At 44.5% G+C, this 22,883-nt stretch overlaps 1 pseudogene; it reads right to left on the bottom strand.

Annotated features, from left to right (window-relative positions):
• LOC115330655 overlaps window positions 1-22,401 on the bottom strand; it is a 38,534-nt pseudogene extending 16,133 nt beyond the window's left edge.
• Window positions 22,402-22,883: the final 482 nt, after the last annotated feature.

Here is a 22,883-nt window from a genome sequence, read left to right as displayed (position 1 = left end):
CGGAAAGGGCATCCTCGTGGTTGAGTCGAGCAGTCGAGCGCGGAATAGGTTTGGACCCTTCGTTGCCCCCCGGGTGAGGTAATACACCATTTTGGCCATGGCTTCTCGTAGATAGGGTTCCTGATATGGACCAGCCAGAATGATCCAGTCAGTCGCCAATTCTTTTACTGTCGCCTCTTGTCTTTCAGATTTCTTTCACCCGTTTCCGAGTTTAGCGGCGTCGATGTCGCCGCCGGCGTAACTGTGCTAAATATAACGGGAAAATGAAAGAGGTTTACAATCCCCAGTAGCGCCGAATTAAAAAAGCGCAGCTCTTGAGGAGGGGGAAGGGAAGGTACGGAGAGGAGGGTATGCCCGTCCTCATCCGTACCCTTCCCTGCCCCTCTGCTTCTCGCCTTCCCTTTTAGGGGTAAATTTCTCGCTAAATTGAGCGTAGAATTTTTCCCGCCAAACTTAGCGGGGAAATGTTGTCCGCTAAACTTAGCGGGAAAATTTTCTCGCTAAATTTAGCGGGGAAATATTTTTCGCTAAATATAGCGGGAAATTTTTCCTGTTGAATTTAGCGGGAAAATATTCCCGTTAAATTCAGCGGGGAGAGATTTTCGGCAAATCGAGCAGGGAATTTTTTCCGCTAAATGTAGCGCATAATTTTGTCCGATAAATTTAGTGGGAAACTTTTCTGCTAAATTTAGAGGGGTAAAATTTCCGATAAATTTAGCGGCGAATTTTTTTTTCTAAATATAGCGGGGAACTTTTTCCTCTAAATTTAGCTGGAAAAATGACCTCTAACTGTAGCGAGGACTCTTTTGCGCTAAATATAGCGGGGACCTTTTCTCATTGTATTTGGCGGAGAAATATTCCCGCCAAATTTAGCGTGGAAATTTACCCATAATGCAACGCACGGTGACGTCACGAATGACGTCACTGGTTACCTTCGTGACGTCTCGTGTGACGTCATGATGAATAACGTCCAATAATGCACCGCGCGGTTACGCCCATGGCAACGGCGACGCCACTCAGGCCGGAAACAGGCGCCTAAGAGCTGCGCTCTAAAATTGACATCACACTAGAATTTCTTTGCTAGATTTAGCGGACAAATTCAGTTTCTCCGCTAGAGTTAGCGGGAAAGTTGACGTCACGTGACCTCAACACCAATTCATGAACGAAATTTTTTCATAGGTGACGTGACACCAAGTAATGTGATGTCATTTTCCCCACTAAATTTAGGGGAGAAACTGAATTGGAGAAAAAGAGGAGAAAAGGGGACGGCGGAGGATGAGGAGAAGAGGAGGGGAGGAGGAACGGAGAAGAGAATACGGAAGAGAAGGAGGGGCATATACTCCCCCTCCGTACCCTCCCCTCCTCTTCCGCAATAGCTGCGCTCAAATTTCGCATTACAGAGATTTGTAAAGGTCTTTAATTTTTTCCCCTTCCTTTACTTTCTTCTTTAGTGGCTAGGGCCAAACTTCGGTGGCAGTCGATTTTTCTAATCTAGAGCCAAACTTGGCTATAATATCCAGGCAAGCGCTGGGAGAGTAGCATTCTCTTGTGAGGTACTACCTATCCACTTGTTCGGCTCAATGAGGGATGGCGCATCGCAGACACTGAAGACCTTCCAATTTCTTATAGGTCCCAAGCAAAGTAAAAACCTGATCGGCCTTTTAAAATGGGCTGGACAGAAGCAACAATACCTGATTTGTCATCTCCAGTCCGCAATAGTTTTACTCGTTTCTTCGTGATGCATTCCTAACAAGCTGGAAAACCCTTGACAAAGCTCTCAACATTCCTTATTTCAAAGACTCTTGAAAGCCTAATCGGCAAGAATGTAAAAGCCAAAAACTGTCATCTTGTGACTTGCTAGTAGAGGTTGAAAACGACGTCCAAAATGATGTACTCCTTCAGCTGAACAAAATCTCAGACTGCAAGGTGTCTGTCACCCCGCACCGTACGTTGAATTCTTGTCAGGAAATTATCTCTGTGAACGACCTACTTGAGTCCAGTGACCAGGAAATCTTGAAAGGCCTGTCTAATTGAGAAGTCATTGGAGAGCGGCAAATTTCGTTCCTGAGGGATGAAACCGAGAGACCGACGAAGCAGGTGATCCTCATACTCTCTTCTACCGTGTTATCCCAGAGAATGAAGGCTGACTATCTCCACTGTGAGGTTTGTCCCTACATGCCAAACACTGGACTTTGCTTTAAATGACAACGATATGCCGATAGTTCGGTTGCCTGCCGAAGAAAGCATGTGCAAAGTGTAGAAGCAGAGAGCACTCAGCTAACACGCGCGGAAGTACTTGGCTCAAGTGTGTCAACTGTTCCAATGCCTATTCTACCTACTCTTGATCTTGCCTGAAGTTTCCGGAAGAGAAGAAGATATGAACCTTAAAATTATTGAGAACCTGTCGTGCCCGTAAGGACGAAGACGATTTTCATTCCTCGAAGGAGGCACGTATGCCGAGGCGGCTGCCAGGGGGGCTTCACCGCCATCGAAGGCATCAGTGGGCACTGAATACAGTCCTCAAGACTTTGAGTTCTCACTCAGCCCCCCAACCCCCAGCGAGGTTTCTGTGGATTCTCAGACCCCAGTGGCCCCGGCTAAACACCCACATGTCAAGACGACATCCCATCATCTTGGCCCTAAGCCTCGAGTGGTGCTGGAGACCACACCGTCCCAGAGCACCATGGGGTACCCTCCTTCCACTTCCAGCGAACGGAGGAGGCCATGAAGGTGTACGTCGACCCGACAGAACCGCCTCTAACTGCCAAGGGCAAGAAAAAACACTCTCGAAAAGGGCCATCAGAAGAAAAAAAGCTCCAAAGCACCGACCTATGTGATTTAGCTTGCGAGCAGTTAGTCACTCCACTGAACCCCACATTTCTGAATTTATTTTAACTCAGCTGTGCTATGGCCATCTCGGTTTCATGCAATGAAGCTGTTGGGGTCGTTTACATGATATTGTTGATATCAATTACTTTCTCTGTGAATGACATCCAATACTCTATCATTACAGAAGTTTCATTTGATTTCCAGACATGAACAGGTCTTACGGAACTATCGTATTTTCCGTAAAGATCGAGCGTCATCTCACTCATCCGGTGGCGTGTGAGTTGCTGTGAAGAGGGGAGTGGCGTGTTCTGAGGTCCCTCTTGACACGCCGCTCGAGGCTGTGGCTGCGCGAGTTCTTACTGACTGTCTAAACATTGTTGTATCGCTGTACCTCCAACCGCATTACCCCATACACATCAATATTTAACCTACAGAAGCTCATCGTCCAACTTCCAAAACCTTTCTTAATACTGGGCGATTTTAATGCTCATACACACTGTGGGGAGTGCATGGGTTGATTCTCGTGGAGGAGTCATTGAACAGATTTAATTATCATCCAATTTATGTATTTTAAACACCAAGAAATTCACATTTTTTAGTTCAGCACATAACACATTTACCAGCATTGATTTTATTAACCATGTTGAATTAACCTGAGAGCGAGGCAGAGAAAAAAAATCAAAACGTAGTAGAGGGAGAAAACAGACAGCACGACATCTCAAAATTGGCTAATTCAATTTTTTAGTGCATCTCCTTACATCGTCTCACCACCAACACAAAGGACAAAGTCCATACAGAACAAGCGGATGTACAAGCGTACAGGTCGATGCTATAAAGCAACATCCATCTTCAAAACTATTCTTTAGAGAAGGGGAACAATGGGAGAAAGGACAAATACAAATCTTCAAACACAGCTAGGTGACTGTTGTGCGACCGTAAAAATCCACCTGGTCCGGGTATCGAACCCGAGACCTCTCCATTTCCAGTAAAGCGCTCTACCAACTGAGCTAACCAGGGGTTAGACGTCTGTAGAGCAAACAGGTTTTATCAGCTTCCATTGGTCTAACACCAAGAAGGGTGAAAGGCTTGCATTTTAGGGTTATGATTATGATGCAATTAATTTTCGTCATTCTTGTCCAGCTCGCTTGAACCTTTGCAATTATTTGCATTATAATCGATCCTCCGTCAAACTTAAACAATATGATCACTCTCCTCTTTCGTTCTAAACATAGTCACCACTTTTGATTTAAAAGACGCCCTCTCCACCTACTACCTCCAATAAACACCGAAAGGACCTCCGGGCAAACACAAGGCAAAAACAAAAAACAAAAAAAACAGCAAGAAAAAAAAGTGCTCAAGCGTCATTTGGGACAATCACAACTGGAAGTCCCCTTTAACACTTAAAACATTAACATTCCATTTAAAAGAAAGCGTTTTGAATGAGTAATCTGTGAACATGAAGTCGAGCTGTTTTAAGTAGTAGAAAACATGTACCAGTTTGCACAGCGACCGATCACAGCGCAGGAGGGCGGGGCCAAACCCAATCGGACGAATCACAGCGCAGTAGGGCGGTGCCCCTTCCCTCTCTCCCATCCCAGTGACCAATGTCAGGCCGTGGGCATCGATGGCCACGCCCACGGTGGTCACCGACATAGGAGGCCCCGCCCACAGGGTGTTGGCCAGTGACCAATCGGAGCTCACCCGGGTCCCGCCCCCCGAGGTACGCGGTACAGGTGTGAGGTCACGTACCTCAAACCTCAGACCTCAAACATCAAACCTGAGACCTCCAACCTCAGACCTCAAACCACAAGCGTGGTTGACCAAGTGTTGAAAGCTGTGGTCATCATCTGATAACAACCACGCGATGTCACAGGGTCCGAGCTTCGTCCGACAGAGGGCGCTATAGGACTTGAATTGCGGCGCTCAGGCCGTCTCACGTGTGATGTCACAGGGTTCGAGCTGCGTCCGACAGAGGGCGCTCACGTGATGTCGCACAGGGTTTGTGCGGCATCCGAAAGAAGGCGCTGCGCTGCGGTCACATGATGGTCAGTTGTCACGTGACATTATTTGAATCGCTGCGCGGTAAATGCATTTTAATCGCTAAAAAAGGCTCCGCGGCCGGCTGGGAGTCGACTTCTCTACCTTGGGCACAGCAGCTCGACACCCTACCCACCGAGCTACGAGCACATTGCTTCCGAGACTGCTTAACTCGTCTTAGTTGTCCGTGTCTGGGTGTGTGTGCAATTCAGATCACGTGTTTTCCTACCACTTGGCTTTTGTAATGCGGTTAAAAACAGGATGCGTCATTGTCGCAGGTCATGTGACGATGGTCGTGTGACGTAATGCATCGCTGGGCGCTAACGTTGCTCGTCTTCCTATCACGTGATTTCGCTCGCGCGATTTAAGCGGTGTTTGCGGCCTCGTAGCCTCCCCATTACTGTCACATGTTCAAAGCCCAGGAGGGCGGAGCCAAACCCCATCCGACCAATCACAGCATCTAAGCAGTCTAAAATCCCAGGATTTTAGACCTTGCTGTGCAAGAAAGGTGTGATGCCGGACCGAGCTGATGTTTCTCCCTCTTTATGACCAATTTCTGAAACAAAAGGTCGTATTAGCGAGGAAAACGCGATTTTGATTAACCAGCTTAACGAGACAGTGGTTGGAAAGAAGTAAAAAAACCAGGTCAAACCGCTGCAAGGTCACTATTTCGAGATATACCGCGCGCGCGTTTCCTCGACGGGCGCTTGTTGCAGACGTGTGAGACGTTAACAACCTTCATGCGATGTTAACTATCTGGATCTCATTTGCATGTACTTCCAAGAAGTACGTCTTGCACCTAAGGAAAAGGTTTGTATAAAATAGGGGTAGAAACTGACTCGCTGTCGCACTACCCAAAGGCAGCCTCGTAACTACCCCGTCGTTTTAAAGATGGCGGAGGACGGACAGCGAGTCTTTGATATTGTACATTCTCACTTCATCGAGAGTTTTCGGCAAAGAAACCCTCGGTCTTTGGAAGAGATCATTGCGTTTGTCAATCCGCATCTCCTCCACGACTACGGCTCGGGTGAAGGAGAAAACTGGGACGAGGAAGAAGTTGATCCCGGGAGAGATATACAACCACCTCTATTTGCATACTTGGCGATGCAAATGTCGGCGATCCTTGCGGTCGCCTTCGGTGAGCATATCTGCCCTTGCGGGATGCTTCTATCGTATTTTTTACCCTCTGACCTTGTACAAAACAATTGATGGCCGCTTCCGGACTCTACACTTTTGGGCTGGATTGGGTGGATCCCGCGAGGCTGCCGGGGCGGCCGGGGCAACGCAGCAGGTGCGAGAATTTGTGCGGGATCATCTGATAGCGGTTGAGCACCTGCTGCCAGTGCGGACTGGTGAGTCACGCATGTACAGCTTGATATCTTCATCCACTTTTCTTTTTCTTTTTTTCAGATGACGATAGTGGTGTAGAGGATGACTATGTGGACAGCGAATAACAGCTGACACTTCGTGTCACCTCGTCATCGGTGAGAAATCTGTGTAGAACATTATGCTGTTGTACCTAAAGCAGTGGTGTTGGCAGAGGGGGGGGGGTTTGGGGGGTTGAAACCCCTCCCGAAATGCCATAGCTACCCCCCCCACCCCCCCAACAGGGCCTGCTCGCTCCCCTGCTCACGCAGTCGGTTTTGCACGAGGCACGGAGCAACGGGGGAGCACGGCTTTCGGAAAAATTGTTTGTGGTGTAGAAAATGCTCAAATTAATCAAATATGCAATATTGATTAATTCATGTTTATCGATGGGATGCGGAACTTGATCTCAGATATATAGAGAGCGGATATGTCGAAACATTTGTGGTGTGAAGGATGGCAATTTCAACACAAAATATGACAAACTATCTTCACCGAAACACACAGTTCAATCAAACCAATGTGAACATAATAAAACGAACACACGGTGATAATATAAAAGAATGTCAGTGATGTAAGGAATAATAAATGAATTGTTAAAAAACAATCGCACTGTAAGCAACGGGTGGCGCTCCTTTCACGCACACCTTTTGTGATCAGAATTACGTGCTTTCGACTAGAAATTACAGCGAATAAAAAGGTAACTGACTAGTTATATTAGAATGCAATTCATACGTTCTCTTTATCATCTCATTTATGTCAAGCGCTTACACATTAAAATGAAGCTGCCTGCGTTCACGGGAAAAAATATCCCGGACGTCCTCGGCTTGAACTTTCATGTTGCGGTGAACATTTAAAAACGCTATACTTCGTTTCAGCCTAGGTCCAGACCACGGTGGTCCAGACGTAGCCGATGGTACAAGTACGAGCTCCGGGCTTTCAGCATCCCTGCCAAGCACGCTCGCTCGTGCAGTGCAAGCACTGTTCAGGGCCACATGTTTACGCCTGTAGCATCGCTCAGGCGAGCGTCCACTTCGAGTGAGCAAGCGCTCACTCGAAGTGGACGCTCTCTGGTATGCTTTCAACCGTCGTAGTGAAGAGAATGAGCGCTCAGGATCTTGAGGAGACGATGGGCGTTCTGAGATAGGGCTTCCAGACAGAGGGCGACCGCCTGTATACCGCAGACGTGACGGGCGCTTCACGTTTCTCCCTCTTGCATTGGACGCCTAAAATTTCCCTATTTTTGGCGAAGTTTCCCTCACTTTGCGAAAATCGTCGCTCACGGATGCGATGAGGTCCTTCGTTCTTTCTGCTTTGTATGTCAAGGTGGCATCCGATACAAATCCTTATTACTATCAGCGTAATCTCTTCGTTGCACGGAACATCAGAAACTTGAAGAGACAAGCCTTCATATTCTCACTATACGCACAGGCGCAAGGCTGGTCAAGTTCCTTTCCACGTTCGGCGTGTAGTTTCTTTGTGGTGCGTCATGTCATTCTCCGAGTGACGGAACGACGAGTTAGGAATGATGACTTCTCCTTACCCCGAGGATATGCTGCTGCTGCCTTTGGATCACGCTGCAAGATAAAGAGGCCTAGCAAAGAAAACACTCTCTTTCCTTCGGCATCTGGTTCTGTAGCACGAATTTGTTAAACCTTTAATAGATACTAAATTTTGGTTCTGTGATTGTTCAGAATTACTTTCGCCCTAAATATGGGCCCCTGGTGTTTGCGCGTGGTCAATTTCTCCAATTTTTCAATGTAAAAAAAAAAAAATTTTTTTTGCTGTTTATTTTTTTTGTGTGAAAGTATAGCTATCCTTGTGTTTTGTCTGGCCTTCACGCGTTGTTATTGCAGTGCTACTACGAAAAGCGGAGAAAGTTGTGTGTTGTGAGGAAGCTTTTAAAGTTGGTGGGTCGCAATTCCGACGACAGTAGAACAGTGAGCCACCCCGCCCGTATTCCTGTAAATGAAGCCTGCTCCGTTTTGAAAATGACAATGCAGCGTTACCCGTTTTATCTTAACAGCGCCTCCCTAATCTGTCCGTGTCGGCGAGCTGCGCCCTCCGTCATTGAGGAGGGGGGGGAGTGCCGTTGAACCCCTCCCGAAATAAAATCCTGGCTACGCCACTGTACTAAAGCATTACTTGGCAGAAACGCGTTCGCCGACATTGGTTGGAAAAAGGGCGGAAAAATGTCAATGCGTTCGGGCGGGTAAACGAAAAGCCGATCAACTTGCACGCCCTATCGAATTTTCTTTACAGCTTTCGGTATGCCATCTGTCGGTCCAGGCTGGAGAGGATCCCCCACAAAGCTGCGCCTGCCAAAAGAGCATTCCCGGATGCAAGCGATCTTCATATCCTCATCGCACGCCCTGACTTTGTAAATATTTTTTAGACTGTATACCGCGTTGCTGGCGAGATTTCATTTCCCAAACTTTTTGCCGTCGGTGTGTCCTGATTCTTGAAACATCTTGTATTGTACATTTTTTTTATTCTATAATCCGGTAGTGTACGGAAACGAGCGATATCTCTCCTCGTCGAAGATTCTGACCTCGTAAATATTTTTGGACTGTATCGCGCGTTGCTCGTGAGATGTCATTTCACAACTTTTTTGCTTCGGATTTGTCTTGAAACTGCTTCCGTTGTACATTTTTTGTCTAAAGTATTTCTAATGATGTCTTTGTTGTGTAGAGTGAATTTAAACGCCGAGTCTGAATTTATAAGTGTGCGTGCTCAAAGAGCGAACGAGAATAAAAAAAAAAATGAAACACTATATCAGTCTCCTCTTTAGCGCGTATGGATGCGCCCACGCTCCGTTCCATTTCCCACACTGCTCCGTTCAGCAGACAGATGACGCTAAAATTATCGAGAGATGTCACGCGCGCGCGAGAGAGAGTTGACTCCATCTACTAACGTGACGCTAAACTTTGCGAGAGATGTCGCGCGATAATGCTAAACGTTCACGCCAGCAAAGGGATTCAGGCGCACGCCATGTACAAAGGGAATTGGAAACTCATCCGCACAAAGCCCGGACCTGCGCGAGCGTGAAAATACGGATGAGCACACCTTAGAAATACAAGCAATTCACCTTTTCCGCGAAAGATGTCGCAAGTTCACACCCAAGCCGCTAGCCCCCAAAATATGGCCGTGCTACTTCAAAACCTTATGCTGGGTCTGAACTTAGCACGGTCCGTGAGCTTCAAAATTTTACCGTCACCCCTCAAAATTAGATGGAAACAGCTTGCCAGATGTGCTAAGGAACCATCACGTAACGCCCAAATTTACGGGGTCGAAGCTTCTGCCACCAGATGTGAGCAATTTTAGCGATGAGCGCTTCAAAGTTCAAACCCTAGATGACGTCTATCCCAAACTTCACTGGGTCCAGCACGGTCTGTGAGCTTTTCAAAGTTTACGCTGGAACCCGATATTTAGCAGGGCCACTTCAATGCTTTACGCTGGGGCGAAGATGTAGCACGGCCTGTGAACTTCAAGTTTTACCGTAGGACCCCAGCCAAAAATTTAGCGGCACCCAGCTGGTGCTACGGGAATCTGCAGATGACGTCCAAATTTAGCGGGTTGAAGCTTTTAACACAAGATGTCAGCAATTTTAACATTTAACTCTTCAAAGCTCTAACACTAGATGGTGTCTATCCAGAAAATTAAAAAAAAAATCACTGGGTCTGGCATGGTCTGTTGCTTCAAGACTTTGCGCTGGCCCGCAAAATTCGGCAAGTTCACTTCAAAGCTCTACGTTAGCCCAACAATTAACACGGTCCACCAGCTTCAAAGTTTTACCGTGACCTCACCCCCAATTTAGCGGCACCCAGCTAGTGCTAATTGGGACCTTCACATGACGCCCAAAATTTATAGCAGGTCGAAGCTTTTACAACCAGATGGCACCCAATTTTAACGAGGACCACATCACAGCTTGAACACTAGATGGCGCCTATTCCCGAAATTCGCTGGGTCTTTACAAAGTTTAACGAGCTGGCCCCAAATTTTAGGAGGGCTACTTTAGAGCCTTACGCTGGACCAAGATATATCACGATCCGCGAGCTCCAAAATTTTACCGTCACTTCACCCCCCAATTGAGCGGGACCCAGCTGGTGTCTTTTGGGACCGTCACATGACGCCCAAACTTAGCGGGTCGAAGACCAGATTGCATAAACCAAGCAGCAGGACAGCTCTAACACGTGATCTGACTTGCGCGACATACGGATAACGACATCGTCACATGACCTGCGATAATGACGCATTCATGTCCCCCCTGTGGGGTTTATTTTTTACCTATATTACAAAAGCCAAGTAGCGGGAAAACACGTGATCTGATTTGCACACACGGACAACTAAGAGGAGTTAAGCCCTTTAGGAAGTAATGTGCTTCCAGCTCGACCTTGTGGATGTTCTTTTCCCAACACCAATCTATCGCACGATCTATGAAGACTGCCCTGGTCAAGATGTATTATGTCGCGTAAAAAAGATGGGAATACCTCCAGCAGCCAAAACTTTCTTTTTTAAGTTGCACTGTTCTGTATTACCGACCAAGTATGGCTAAATGAAAAAGGGGTATTCGTTCCATGGACAGTAAATTGTCTACTGTGCAAAACACCAGAAACTACAGAACATGTTTTTATTGATTGCTGGGACGCAATTTTCTTCTGGGATATGTCCTGCAGCGCACGTTGAAAAAAGACTTTAACATTTCACCGCATTCAATACGTTTCCTGCCTGTTTCTTCGGAAGACACTGTGCCGTATGATCTCATTATGCTCTTGGGTTTATATAGTATTTGGAAATCTCGGATGGATGTAAGAAACGCCATTCAGACACCAAAACCTGTGAGTTTTTATTTTACTCAGTGTGTAGCCCAAATCAAAAGTATATACGAGTGTCGCGAAATTCTGCCCGACTGGTTGCCTTTGCTCTCCAGCTTAATGAATATCAAAGTGTTCTAGATCATAATGTTTGCCTATGTAACCTATGATGTGTCCTCTCGTCCTCTAATCCCATGCAATAAAAAAAAATGTGCTTTCAGCTTAGGGGGTAGAGTGTCGGGCTGCTGCGCACAAGGTAGCGAGGTCGATTCCCAGCCGCCTCAGAGCCTTTTTTAGCTAATAAAAGTCGTTTACCGCGCAGCTATTCAAATAATGTCACGTGACCGTCATGTGAGCGAGGCGCAGCGCCCTCCCTCGTATTCAACACGAACCCTGTGTGTCATCACGTGAGCTTCCTCTGTCGGACGCAACTCGAACCCAGGGAAAATCACGTGGTTAACATCAAGTGATGGGAGCCGCGGTGACGACATCTCTGATACGTGTCTTTCCCACGCTTCTGACACGCGCCGCGTATGTGTCTGATAACATCGGCTGTTTATACCTGGTGATTACAGGCTAAGTGTAGCGTACGTGGCACGCCGCGTACGTGACTCGTAAAGTACACATGAAGTATATTTATTCCCCTGCTAGAGGTTTACTACAAGTGTGCTTTTAATATACATCACACAACTAAATGCGTATTTTTGTCGTATTACAGCTGTTCAAAAAGTCTGTTCTTAGCCTATTATCAGCACATTTGTAAAATACTTATTTGCGTTATAAAGAGCGAAAAAATCATGTTTTCATTTAGTGCACTAAGTACTCAATAAGTATACTTTTTATGTGATGCTCATACCAAGAGAAAGGGGAAAAAGTATTTCGGCTTCTAAATATCTTATAGAAACAAATCTTGTAACAGAATTATTTGTGCCTCTGTCGTAATGTAAATAACGTGTTAGGCTGAAAACTAGGTACTTCGAGAGTTCAGAAATATACTGATAATATATAGCCTGACTCTAAAATATACGCGGGCTTGTAATAAATAAAATCTAAAATACCCCAAATCTACCTATGAAGTCGCATCCAGCTAGCATTGCCATTCTTTAGTTCTGGCTCTATTAACGGGTAGCAAAGTCACGTAGCTATAGTTTAAAAAGTTTATTTTTAGTGCCTCAGTGAAACTTACCATACTGAGAATATGGCTTCTGGGCGTAGGTCATCCAATAGATATTTTCTCCAATGCCTGGGAGATATTCATGTCGAATGCCATGTGTAGTGTCCTTACTTGCAAGATGCTTTGCCCAGGCTCGAGACTTCGTGACAAGCTACACCAGCAGACATAAACAAGACAGACATTGTTGGTGATGACCTGATCAGTGTAATGTTTCTATCATTACTCTCACGCATATCTACCTAAAGCTTGACACCTACGAATGTACTAAAATGGCGTCCTAAGAATATACACCGACTAAGCTCCTTTACCTTCTTGCCTAATGTGTTTTAGTGACGTAACGTCGCCGAGCTTTGATCGGAAGGATACTTTGTACACACAAAGCTTGCTACCATTGCCTCTTCCCACTGACTACCTCCAGTCAGAGTGAGCGAAACTGTTTACTGCTCCTCGTATAGAGATAGTGGGATAGTGGCAGTGCGCGCGGTGCGTGATATAGTCAGGTTATCAGTCACCGAACGCAGTCGTCGTCTAAAAGTTCTAGCAATATTTGGAGAAAAAAATTGCTTACATTGTGGCCATTCTGCCAACGCGCTTAAATGCGGTGGCTATAGGGTGGGTGGTGCCCAGGGCAGGATGATCCTTAGTGTTTCTAGTGTTAGCGGTGCTCTTAGTACATGTGGCGCCTAGGGCGGGATTTGTATAAAAATAATTCCGACAAACCATTTCTTCTGTAAGGCTGCGCACGTCTCCCCTCAGCACCAAAAGATGGAAAGTCTTTGCGCAGAATTTTATGGGTCACCAAAAGGGGGGGGGGGGCGCATTCCTGCCTTTTCCGCTCTCTTTCCGCGCGCATTTTCTACACAACCTGTTTCTGCTTCCCTCTTTCTTTTCCTTTCAAACCCTCTCCGCTCCTTGCGCTTTCTCCGATCACCTGCTTCTGCTCCTCCCGTTCGGGCGTGCTGGGCGCGCAGCTCAGTCAGCAGCGCACTCGGCTTCTACGCCAGTGACCGCAGTTGGACTCCTGGCACCGATTACCGTTTCTTTTTCAACATCGTTTAGGGGTTACGGACTCACGGACCTACACGATCCGCGCTTTTTAACCTACACATTTCGTCTCAACCCTCTGCAGGGTCTAGGTTATGTTAGGCATGTATAATTTTTTTTTTTAATTTCAGCTTTATAGATTAGTATGTAAGCTGCCGAAATGATACGTACTTGTATTCAAGCTGTCTAACCAAACCCGAACCCTAATCGAAAACAGGAACAAAAAAGTAACATCATTTTAAAGCAAACCGGAATAATATATATTTCCACTCGCGTTCACAAATAAATGTAAAACACTGGCTACGGTGTCTAGTAAGTGTCAGATAAACCTAGATACCTAACCTAGAGGTGCTGACGTTTGACGGGCGCAGCGGACAGTGGTATTTGTTCTAGGACATATTTACCAACACCGACCATGAACAAAGTGCCTCTAGGAAACGGGGGCAAGTTCCAGTACCTATGAACACTTCTCACCGGAAGGGCTTCTAAGGCTATCGCCGGTATTCAAGTTAAAGACTCCTGCTTCTCAGACACAGTAGAATTCATAAAGGAACTATTTCGCGACGCCAAATTGTACAGGACCACCTAGCAAAGCTAAGGTGTCTACCGCAGGCCAGATTCAATAGCGACAACTTAGACTATCGAAACACACTGGGCACTGTACAAATGTCTAGGAAGTGACCATGTTTTTTACTCCTCCATGCTGCGCAAGATGCTGCTGAAGTTCCTGCAGAACATCGCTACGGATTACGATGGCAAAATGAGCTTCGGCGGGTAAAGTACGTCTTCGACAGCACAATCAGGGAGCGGACACGTGACGAAATGTTTGGAGTTTTTAACCATTGATGTATAGTGAAAGATAAAAATTATGGTTCGAACCAATTCACCGAAGACTGATGTCGGTCTCCCGAACCCATTGCATGATGAGTCGCAGACCCAACAGTAGTAGTGCTCCACAGTAGAGTAAGCATATCTGAAACATAATGCTATTTCTGCGGCTCGCGTACACGTAAAACGGAGGTGTGGGTCACCGCCCAATTATTAAAAGAAATAAAGAAACTATGAGAAGACAGGCGTTGTTACAAGTTCATTATGCGAGCTCAACAATCACGATACTGCAGACGCCGTATTTTGTACGGTATATACAGTGGAAGACACGAGGCACCTATGTGTTACCCCAACAATGGAAAACTAAAGTATCATGCCGACGTGATACCCAGGCCCTGCATGTTTTTGAGTGGAAAATAAAATAATAAAAAAAGGCAGATCGATGTACAGGCATTCATACCATGGCTCCTGACAAGGAAATCTAGTCTTATGCAGAATGAATAACGGATAGCGGAAGCCAACATTTACTCGTTCGAGGAAACGTTTCTAGTCAATGTAAAATGAGAGTACTCGCGGAGGTTACACTCTACATCGACTTCTTCGGGTCAACCCAGCGGCCGGAGCAAGAAAAGAGGTTGTTTCAAATAAGACTCAAGAGCCACTTGCACCTTAGAGAGTGCGTGGCAGAAGTGGTAGAGGTTCCACAGATATGCAAGGACATCGAGTTGCCGCCGATAGACCACGGGTTTGTGCAACCCCTTCAATAACAAGAAAAAACACCCGCTAACGCATGCTTTAACTCAAGACACACAATGCATGTTGTATCAGCTTACTAATCGACGCCTATCAGCTATGGAAGATTGTCAAGGGAGAATTCATCTGAATCGAAGATCTATCAATGATGCTTCTGAACACATATCTTAGGTGGACTTTGCAAGGACCCACGGAATCATCCTGCTCTCTGACTGATAACAGCAGTTTCGTGGCATGCGCATTTCGTGTTTACGCACAATAATGCTTGCGCTTTCATATGATGGGTAGCGGCGCAAACTTTCTGAGTAACGCACTCGTTTTGTTTTTTTTATATCGTCCGCGAATGCAAAAATAATATAGCGCAAATTATACAAAAACGAGAGATTATAAACAACATCCTTGTCGTTGCACCTTTTGCGCTGTTTTATTTGCAGGTAATAATGTGACGACTATAGTCGTGACATTGTTACCTAATGAATTAAGTCTGGGATATAGCCCAGCAACTTACTTCATTAGGTAAATGCTTAAATAGATAAAGCCAGTAATATGGTTTAGTCATTTTTCCACCCTTAAGTTTAATGTTTTAAGGTTATAGTAACCTCAGTACTACCTAGGAGAGCTTTAGCAAGCGGTTCTTAGCAGAAGTTTTAAAAATCTTCAGAATCCAGAAAGTAGGATGCTTGATTTGCTTTTCTTAACATCTTCAAATACCATCCATACCAACTTACATATTCCCCTGACTATTCGGTCAACAAGAAGCAGAAAAAAAGCTGCATTGGCGCGTTTCCACTGTGACTCGAACACGAAATGAACTCAAATTTAAAATTATGGTAATGGTGCAGGTGAGCTGATGAATATTAACCATGTTCAATTAACCTGAGACTGAGTAGGAAAGAAACATCAAAACGTAGACGAGACAAAAAGTAGAGACGAGGACCTCTCAAACTCATTTAACATGGTAAACTTTGACGCAGAGTGCATTCAAAACTAATTCCCCTGAAAACACTCAAAATGATTCAAGAACATTAAAATGAGAATAGGTCTCAATATTTAAACTATACTTCGGATCAATATATTTGTCCACATTCTCTCAGAGTTATGTAGACTTCGTGCTTCGCGTTGTGATCTCCAAAAAGCTTTTTTTTTTTTCCCAGGGAATATTTCTTGGAAAGCGGCTTGTGTCAATAAATATTGGCTGATCGATAGACTTTTTTCTTGCAATCCAATAAAAAAAATTCTGCGCTATTTTCTTTTTTGCTTTTCTAAAATTTTTAAAATAACGCGTTCTTTTATTTTTGTTCGACGGACAACTACCAACAACGCTTTAACGAACGAAGAAGTTATACGGCGTTAATGTCGCCTACCCAACCACCGCCACCGCCGAAGAGCCGGGGGCAGGGCTTCAGTCCCAATCTTCACAAAAGTAATGGTCCTTTCTTCCATGGGTGAAGAGTCACTTTTCGGTAGGCTTACTACTCTTCGTCTCACCCTACGATGCAGTAAAGGCAAAAACTGCGGACTGCCAGATCCAATCACAAGCCGCTAAAACATTGTGTGGTATTTCACTTCAATACACGAATCGATGGTCGCGTCTCGGATCACTGATGGGATGCGCGGAGAGTGGTTCGAATCGAATAGCACTGACTGACTCAACAGTTGTACATTGCCAAGAAAGCCACGACATAAACTCTTTTCGGTGTCGAAACTATAGATATGACGCAGCACTTTTGGATTCTGAGCATGAATCAACCACCCCTAGTCAATGTTAAGCATGTCATAGTTTAGCGTGGAACTTGATTGGACCTGCGGCCCCTGGTTTTGGCCTTTGGATGAGACAAAGTATAGCCGCAATGTTTGTTCTGATTATCTAAACTGCAAATTTTTATGTGGGCCTTATTTTATTCTTTAGTAGCATTATATGTTCACGGGGAATATTCCTTATGTGGCTATTACCGCTGCAAATTCAAAATCTTCAGAATTATTTCTATGAAGAAAATTTGAAAAAAATATGCGGCATTTTGGCGATTCTGCCAATCGCGTTTAAACGGGGTGGCTAAAGGGTGGGCGGTGCCTAGAGCAGGATGATCCTTAATCTTTCTAGGGTTGGTCGTGCTTTTAGAACCGGTGGCGCCTAGGGCAGTGATTTCTTATAAAAAAGATTACGTGAAACCATTGTCTCTTCTTGAGGTTGCGATCGCCTCCCTTCAGCACCACAAGGATACGAAATGTTCGTGCAGAATTTTAGGGGCCACCAAAAGAGAGAAAGCGCGCTTTCCTGCCCTTTCCACTCTCTTTCCGCGCGCTTCTTCTACACGATCTTTTTCTGCATCTCTCTCTCTTGCCTTTTCAAAACTCTCTCCGCTCCTCGCGCTTTCTCAAGCCATCTCCTTCTGCTCCTCCCCTTTCGGGCGTACTGAGCCCGTAGCTCAATGAGCAGCGCGCTCGGCTTCCGGTGAGCGGGGTCCGATCCCTGGCAGCGATCAGCGTTTTTTTTTTTTTTTTTTTTTTTTTTCCCAGGATCGGTTAACGGTTACGGACTAACGGACCTAGACATTTTGCGCTTTTGGACCTACACGTTTCGTCTCAACCATCTGCAGGGTCTAGAATATGTTAGGAATATATGATTGATTTTTAAGTTCTATTTTCATCGAGCAGTATGCAAGCTGCCGAAGTTGTAGGTACTTGCACTCGTGTTGTCTAACGAAATACGAACTCTAACTGAAAACAGGAAAAAATGTATTTTTAAACCGAACCGGATGAATATATAATTCGCTCGCTTACATATATAAATATTAAACACTTTGTATATATCCTAGCAGCAGCCAGAGAAACATGCAGTGAAAGAAAATCTGGGCCTAAAAGGAATATTTAGTTAAATCATAATACGTGCTTACTTACATTTTTATTAGTAACACTAGTGATTTACGCCCCGCTAAAAGCGTTGTTTTTCACAAAAGAAAACGATTACCTTTTACAAAAAATCTTTTATGAAATGTCCCAACACTTCAAGAGTAGAAAGGCCAAATTCTTTGCATCGTAGATGAGCGATGTCGCTACTGTTACGTGACTGCTAACATGGAATGTTTCAGCCATGGAATGTTTCAGCCATAACGCAGTAAAAATGCAATTCGGCAGGGGGCAAACCGCAAGTAAAAATTGCATTTAACTGGAGTGTAAGTTAATCTGAATGAATCAAATGGCGAAAATCTAAGCTTTTTCTTAAGTGGTTTCGTTAGTACGGTTGTCTGCATTATTTTATTCAAACAAATTTAAGAATGTAAAGAAGAACAAACATTAACACAGATCGATAGCCCGGTAGTGTAAGTAACGTGTACACTTTACCCTTGAGTTGCTCTTCAGAGGTGGGACACCATGCATGGCTCTGTATTTATTGTGTTCTTCGAGGCACAACGTGTTGAAACTGGGTTTTGCATTTTTCTGAAAATTATAACATATTAATTTTGCACATTACTATCGTGCCTCGCAACTTTTCTTACGCTATACAAGTTTCTTTTTTTTCTTTTTGTTTTTTGCTATAGTGTTTGCAAGATCGTCTGCCTTTTTCCCACTTCGTGCGTTTGTTTTTTCCCCAAATTGGCCCACGTGCTTTTGTTTACCCCCTACCGCAACCAATGACTGCGTGGGCTTGGCTGCCTCATCACCAAGCGATCTCGGCGCGTCCTTCTGTCGTCCATTGATTGGCGTACTCCTTGTTATTTTACAATGCGCCGAAGACGCATTTTGGAACACTTGCTCGCCGTCTGCTTACATGTGTTGTTTGCTATCCTGGCGTCCTCCCCAAGCATATCGACGGTTCATCAGTTTTTGCAAGCCTTTTCCGAGTCGTAAACACCCTGTGTCTCGTTCGCCTTTCCGCTCTCTCCTTTTGCAATCGTGTTCTTTGGGGCATATAATTCTTTTTTGTGGTTTTCTTCCTCTACAGGTGTATTATAGCTTTACAGCCGTGCCTAATTCTTGTTGTGGTGGATTCACAATGCCGTCTTTGCCTCGGGTAAAGTGGACATGCGCTCGGTTATACCTTGAGTGCATAACGAAGCTATGCATGCGTACTCATCAATACTTAAAAATTGACATGGAGAGTTGCAAGCATAGCCTGTCGACTGGTCCCCCGTTAAAACGTTAAACGGCGCAAACAAAACAGGGCGAAAAAAGACTCAAATACGACACGGACGGTTGACACGAACAGGAGGACGGGGGAATGATGAGCGTTCACGTAAAGGTAACTTTGGCTGTATTTAATAATTTTGGACACGAGCAGAACCTGGTAGTAATTAAGTTTGTGCCGTTGTGCGTGAACTTCGAGCACCCCTGTTTTGCTTCTTTCCTTCCCGCATTTTTTAAATATTTTCCGGTTAGTAAGTTGTTATATTCCAATTGACTGAGTAAAGTGTGCTAGAGCTAAATAAGTACTGAAGAACTGCGCAGGTATCGGTCATGGGTTTTTATCTTTAATAGGTAATTTTACTGCATTTCAAAATTGCTTATGTGATAAAAAATACAAAAAATATCAAATTTGCGCGGGACTGTGGTGCAATAGAATGTTTTCAAGAAAAATAAAACAAGGGAGTTTTGTAATAAATAAGCAGAGCTTACTCTAAGTGATGGTGTTAGCTATTTGTCTTTAGTAACTGGCAGATTAAAACACCCGGGTCGGGGCATATCATGTTCAAGATTCTCCATTTGTAATTTCCTCGAAGTTGTTATCGAGCATACCAAATCATTCGCTGCTGATCGATAATAATAAATTCGGGACTCACCATACCCTGAGTTTCGCAGGCTGGCAGTAACTATATAGTCGTGTGCATCGACTCAATTGCAGCACCTCATGTTCTCAAACAATAACCGCGGAAAAAAGTAACACTGTTCTTTATATGGGTGGAACCTAAGGGAGTAAATGAGAGCGCGCGGGCCGTCAGAACACCAAGAGAAAGAATAGAGTATATTGAGGTCATCAAGGACGACTTCGGGTGTTCATCCGGGGGGGGGGGGGGTCCCTATTACCGGGGTCCCATTGGCCTTGCTCGCCTCATCGGCTAGGATAACCAGCTGGCGCTGATCTTCCGCGTCCGAGGCTGTGATGGCCGAAGCTTTGGTTGAAATGACTGATGGGTAAACAGAAAGCTAGCTGCCTTTGTGTCCACACAATCTTCAAATGCGTTCGAACGCAGAATGCCTGCATCCGTTTTTTGGCGTTCCCGCTTGAACGCTTTTAAACAGCGAGTAGAACCAAAGCCAGCAAGCTTTGCTAATCACAATAAACATCCCGGTCAGTGCTCTGGCGTCCGCGCGCGCTTTTATATCTACCTTTCTATCCATTTCTGCCCGCACACTCCATTTGTTAAAACGGCTTCTGGCAGCTGCCACTTTGGTGGAACGGTTTCTAGCGATGAAGCAAATGCTAGGAACCCATGTGCTCACGCACACTCAGCGTCCATTAAATATGTCCCCTTCATTTTTAAAAGTAGAGCTAGGTGCGTCGCTGCAAGAGACACATGTGACGCGCAGCGTTTGGCAAGATCATTGCAGCACAACACAGCATTGTGTAAAGGCCCGTTCACACTCTTGCGACCGAGTACGACTGAGAGAGACGAGATCTTTTACAACTTCTTAAATGTTTCTAGAATGAGGGAACACACTGACATTGTGGCGCCATCTATGCGGTGACTCTAGAACTGCATTTCACAAAAGCGAAGGTTTTACGGGATTTCCGAGGTCAAATGTGCGTAATACCCATAGAAAGGCTCGTTTATAACATTGACAAAAGTTTTTCGAGCCAAAAAAGAAAGGATATTGCGCGAGAAATAAAAACAAATATGCCGGACCGCCGAGTTTACACTGCTTCCCAATAGATGGCGCCAGTGTGTTCTCTGGTTTAAGAAGTTTTAAGGAAGCCAGGTTTAAGAGGTCGCAAGCAGTCGCAAGAGTGTGAACGGGCCTTTAGATTTCGGACACCATATTCACCCCGGAAATGGCGCGCGCATGTGTCTCGAGTATTTCCAAAATACTGAATGGCGGAACATTTTCAAAGACAGAGGGGCTTTACCATTAATGCTGAACACGCGTCATCTTCGCTCCTGTAATTCCAGAAAGCGTTGTTCTCGAATTTACATTATTGCAACGTTTACAAGTGCTCAATTCAGCGTGCGATCTCCTCAGCCCTTCACGCGCATGTTCGTTGCTCAGATATCGAGCAAATCACTGGCCATACTCCCAAACACTGAAAATAGAACCGGCCTGGAGCCCTTTTTTTGAAAGGTCTATATATGTTGGTGCATTCGGTGCGTACTCCCCCGTTTGCCATAATGGATGTCACGCACCACTGCACTGTTATTGTTTAACACTGGGCCGTTATTTTTTTAACGGAATGGTGTATACACGATTCGTGCATTTACAGAAGCAACACCCCAAACGTAAAACTGCTACAAGCTGAAAAATTCTCTCTGGAAACGCTCGAACGCGACAATCAACGTGTCCTGCAGCATTGTTTTATAAGATGTATAGTCGGTTGCTGCAATAAATCTAAAGTTCAAACTGCCTTTAGCGTGAGCTTTTATTGTAGGAGTTCTAATTACCGATTTTTGTATTTCTATGCAGGTTAACCGAAAATAAATCTTGACAGAGGAAATATGAAACGCATAATATCATTTCCTTCTTTGGTTGGAGATTTGTTAGCTCTTTTAATTGCATTTAATAATTTTCTTAAACAAAATTACAGTAGGTCAAACTCGTAGTTGGGCTAGTTGGTGAACGTTGTAAATCATGGTATAAGGCGCAAAAAACAACGGACACAAGGAAGAAATCAGAAAAAAAGGCGCCTGTATGTCTGATCTCTTTCTTGTGTCCGTTGTTTTTGGCGCCTTACACCATTATTATTAAAAGTTGTTTACCGGAGTCTTTTGCTGGCTCTTTTTCTTAGGTGGTTTGTCACCAGTACCTGTAGATGAGGCAACGGTTTCTTTTAGTTCATGTTCACTTTAGTTTCTACGTGAAGTAATTTAAACTGCGGCTTTTGGCACCCAGATTTAAATGACCAAGCAAACAGAAATGCATGAAGTGAAACGACCCCCCATGGACGCACCAAGCGCCCGAATAGTTCAATTGGAAGTTTTGTTTCACAGTTTAAGAGAATGAGCTTAATCTATATAAAACAAGACATATTGCAATTTAGATGTAATTTTTCATCCCACACTGACGGTACTTGATCTAATTTAAGCTTTCGCTATATCACACCTAGAGGCAAGGGTGCAAATTAGGATTTATGATACGCGGTTTTGTATTTCGTAATAGGTCTGCTCTGAACGTTTAAATAAAAAAAAATCCTTACGATTTCAGTTAGGAATTTGCGTTCTAGAATATATATTTTATACATATATATTATCTTAGTCAAGAGATACGCTCTGCAGCTTAGCAAGTCTTAAATTTTGCGAAGTATTCTGCGTCTCCAAACAGATAGAGAAATAAAAATAAAACCATACCTTCAGGAATGATGAACAGCATAATCGCAGAAAAGATAAAAATGTGCAAAGTCGTGCTCATTGCGGCGGCCGTAGTTTTCTTCTTTTTGAGTAAATAACGCTTTGCCGGCGCTTATATTGGGTGCAAAAAATATAAATGACAGCATAACGAAAGCGTATAGCATAGGGCAGCTCCCTCACTCCAGAGAAATAATAAAAAAGGTCAAATACGACAGAACGAACAGTACAGCTGCACTTAGATGTTTGTGACATTTAAGGTTTTCACAATTTTTTTCTTCCAGTCTGCGATATAGACTCTTAGAGACCACAATAATATTTTCCTCGAGCATACGTTTTGAGGCGCAGAAACATTATGATGGTGATTTAATTGCAAAATCGAACACGCGCGTCGGTGTCGGTATTTTGATTTGCCTCGAAAATATATATTGAACTCAGTCCCGCAATAAAAATACACTTTAATTTTTTAGATGCATTACTTCGCTTTAAACAGGGATGGGCAAAATACATGCAAATATGTATCGAAATACAAATACAAAATACTTC

Source organism: Ixodes scapularis, unplaced genomic scaffold, assembly GCF_016920785.2.
Source record: "Ixodes scapularis isolate PalLabHiFi unplaced genomic scaffold, ASM1692078v2 ptg000460l_1___fragment_5__unscaffolded, whole genome shotgun sequence".
NCBI classification, from domain to species: domain Eukaryota; kingdom Metazoa; phylum Arthropoda; class Arachnida; order Ixodida; family Ixodidae; genus Ixodes; species Ixodes scapularis.
Note: the sequence above shows the minus strand (reverse complement) of the source record. Positions and strands in the feature narration are given on the sequence as shown.